Raw genomic sequence first — 4,033 nt, 5'->3', positions numbered from 1 at the left:
AAAAAAAAAAAAAAAAAAAAATAAGCAGCCAGAGCCAAAGGACATGAAAAGCCAAAGAAAAGCCCTTCAGGAGCTCTGCTGAAGGCAGCTGCCTTTGCAGGATAGTGCAGGGCCCCCATGCAAGGGGGTCCTGTTGTCCAGACAGCCCAGATGCGTCATTGCCCCATGCACCCACTTCCAGCCGTGCGTCATCTGAAGTCTCCACTTCATCAGGATCAGGAACCTGGGGCTGCAGGCACTGAACATACAAGCTTCCTCCAACCAACACAGCAGGAAAGTGGGAAATCCAAGGGCACCACCCAGACACAGCCCTCCTGAACCCCAAACTAGACCCCAGAGACGATTGCCTCTGCTCTACAGGGTCTGCCCATGGCAAGCTCCGAAGCCAGGATCTTCCCCTCTCTTCCTGCCTGCCCAAAAAGATGCCGAGTGCTGCACACTCACTGCAGTTACAAGCTAATACTGTTACCATGCTATGTCCCGAACTCTCCTAGACCCAGCCACCCGCATCCATGCCAGCTGCACGTCCCTGCTACTTCAGCGGCCGCACAACCCCCACTCAGCGCCAAGAGATGCTAGCAGCAATGCACCGAGACCAGCGCAATGTGATGCTCCTTGCTGGAGCCCCATTCGCCTGCAGCCCCAAGAGGGGACAGGCGGCGAGCACTGAGCATCGTGCGCAAACTGCTGGAGGAGCAATTACAATAAGACGCCTGAAGGGTCTCGGCCCCTGTGCTCAGCAGCCCGGGCTGGGAACAGCCTGCCTGGGACACCTCCAGCAGCAAAACAGCCTTGGGTGGATCTGGCTCCTGGACAGCCGGAGCCAAGGCATCACGCAGGGAACTTATCACGTGTCCTGCCTTTGATCCAGAGTAGAACAGGACTCGGTCCTGCCGGGTGGGTAAGCAGGGTCATTGGCACCTAGAGGAGGGGAGGCAGCACAACCCGCAATGAGCAGGAAAAGCAGCAAGATAGGAATTCCCCACCATCTGGGACTAAGCAGGGTTTGTGGCCGCCCCAGCACTGTCAGGGGTTGCCAGAGGGACTCTATAAAAGGAGCAAGATGGGTTCAAACAGGCCCTAAAGTCATACCAGGCACCACCCTGTGCTTTGCCACCTCTCTGCCAGTCTCCACCTGCCTCCTCTCTTCAGCAGGTCCCAGGACTCCGGGAGCTGATGCTTGAAGAACTAAACAGCAGGACTCTCCATAGACTTGGCCAGCCTGCCCCCACAGGCTACCGGGAGCAGAGCAATGTTTCCCATGTACTAACCACACACCCTCCACACAGGGCCCAACTATTCCCGTCTTACGCCTGCCTCCGTCTCCTGGGGATGTCAGGACAGGATTGGGCCCATTGCTGTAGTTTTGCCTCACCCGCCTGAATTGTTAAAGGGGCCCAAGACCTTGGAGGTGATGGCCTGCAGAAGGTTTCACCCAAGGGGATGCCCCAGGAGCCAGGCCCGGGTCCCTGCCCCCTTCCTCTTGCATGGTTGTTTGTCCAGGGACTGCTTCACAGAGCCTGGTCCTGCCCTGGACTGTAACGGCACCAGCAGCAAGGAGGACGTTCAGGATTCCCAGGAAGTAAATGGTTGGAAAGATGCCCATGGTACTGCTATGGCCCCCGTGACTGCACTGCCCTCAGCCCATAGCAGATGCCCCGCAGAGACCCATTTGCTCCTTCAGCCTGGCAGATACAGGGAGCTCTACAATCAGGTGCCTTATCAGGTGGCAAAAAGAAGGGAGGCCAGGCTTAGTGCTTGCCACAACTGAGCTCACGCTGGCCTTTGCAATTGTCTCTCTGCAGTTGGAGCATGCATGTGTCCATGTCTGTGGACACGCATGTACATGTGGGTCTATACCCAAATTGTAGCCTGAACAATCCCACTTGTGGGATGTGCAACTTCATTGGGGGTCGCTTCCCCTCACCTGGCAGCAGCCTGCCTAGACAGGGGCTACTCACAGCCACTGGGCCACCAACACCTTCATGGTGCTGCCCCCAGACGCTTGCTGGGGCCTCCCAGCACAGCACCACCCTGCCATGTGCTGCACTCAGACCCAAGCTGCTCCCCTGGACACCCAGCCTGCGAGCGGGGACCAGAGGCAGAGCCTGGCCCAGAGCCAGAGCCAGAGCCAGCCTTAACCCGTGGCCAGCAGTTTCAAGCCTGCAGCAAGAACCACTTCCACACCCAGACAGGCTGTGCTCCAACAGCCAAGCACTGGCGTGGATGTGGCCTCAGTAGAGAACAAAGCAGCTTTTCCCATGGTTGGGCAAGGGTTTTAAGCAGTCCAAGGAGAAATCAGGGCATTAGCTGACTGGGAGCCAGCCTGCTGAGAGAGACAGAGAGAGTGTTTCTTAGCCTTGGTTGTGTGCTGAAGTGTGTGTGCAGGTGTATGGATGCCTGTGAGCATGCACGTGACTACACAACACAGTAAGCACGGCTAGAGGGCTCACCAGTGATTTCAAAGGTTACTGCCTAAAGGTGCACAACAACGAGTCCCAGTTCACAGCCTCCATTCTCCGACCTCCAGGACTTTCACCACAACAAAGTCCTGTATTATGGGGTGAAGAGAAGCCCAGAGATGCTATGAACTCCATTAAATATACACATCCTCCAGTGCGCCTATGCCCTGGCTTCCCCCGAGCCCTTCATCCCAAGCTCATTATTCCAACAACCACAAAAGCAGTTGGGATAACAAGATTGACCTTATCCAGGGAAACTCAGTCACTAAAGCCCATAAACACAGGCAGATAATAGGATTTGAGAAGGACCCTTGCTAACTTTCACACTTCCAGGCAGAACAGGCTGGAGAGACCTGGGGCATCTTCACACTGGGGTATCAATAAAGCACCTTGCCAACCCGTCTTGGACCTCCTTCCTTGGAGACTGAAGTCTGCAGACCGGAAGATGCTAACCCCCGAACAGAAGGCGCATCTGATGGGGAAGGTTACAGGCTTATAGTAATCATCCAAAGCACAAATTAATCAGAGTTATTTAACATATCATTCTATAAATGGCGATGCCTTGGTAGCAGCTCCAGTGGAAAGGTTGTTAATGTATTGTGGGGTCCCGAGACACTCGGGCAAGGCAGGCAGATCGAGTACCGACAAGTGCGAGCACAACGGGAATCTAACAGAGGGGAGGACAGCAATACCCAGTGACCAGCCTTCATGCGACAGCTCAGTCCCTCCGGGCGGGGGGCTGTTAAGCCTGGGGGTAGGGACCGTGGAATGGTAACTGTGCTGCAGCCTAACTCCCCTCCACCCCCTCGTTACACTCAAGGCCCTTCTCAGAAAATGCCAGCTCTTCACTTGATTTTTTTTTGATGGCGAGGCAGGAAATACTAGAGCAGTTCTCCCATTGCAGAGAAGTCAGGAGGACTGCACAGGGCAGGCTGGTTTTAACCCTCTGGATTCCTATGGGAAATCTCTGGGTTTAGCTGAGAATCACGTGCGCAGGGCTGACATGGTGCGGCACCCCATGGCGCCCTTGGAAGTATCGCAAGGCGCCCCACGACACCAAGGCTCTCAGGTAGAAAATCATGGCTCAGTGGGTGGCACATCCGAGAGGGCCCCTTCTCTGTATTTAACCTCTGTGCTTCCCTTATTTAGGGAGTTCCACTTTCCATGGTGGAATTAGCCATCTGCTGTTACTAATGTGCTCGCCAAGCCACAGTTGCACTATTGCTTCAGCTAGTAATTTGCCTCCCCGAAATGCCCAGGGCAGGTACCTGGGCTTCCTGCTAGGTAGCGGATGCCCTCACATTAGCCATTATCTCTACCTTACCAACGGCACTCGCCATCCGACCTACCTGCACCCAGGGCCTCACACCTGGAGTTACGCCAAGCCTGTAACCCAGAGGTCTCAGGTCCTATCGTTTTCCCTCCTTGCATTACGACAAAGCAAAGGCTATTCCTAGCCAAGTTGTATCCACTGGCTGCAGCGCATGCATGTGCATACACACACGTGTACATATGCACGTGTACACTTTGGCGGGGGGGGGGCAGACAACAATGAAGGGCATAGAGGAGCC

Source organism: Gavialis gangeticus, unplaced genomic scaffold (genome assembly GCF_001723915.1).
Source record: "Gavialis gangeticus isolate Ggan-Ray unplaced genomic scaffold, GavGan_comp1, whole genome shotgun sequence".
NCBI lineage: Eukaryota > Metazoa > Chordata > Crocodylia > Gavialidae > Gavialis > Gavialis gangeticus.
This window is presented reverse-complemented; position numbering follows the sequence as displayed.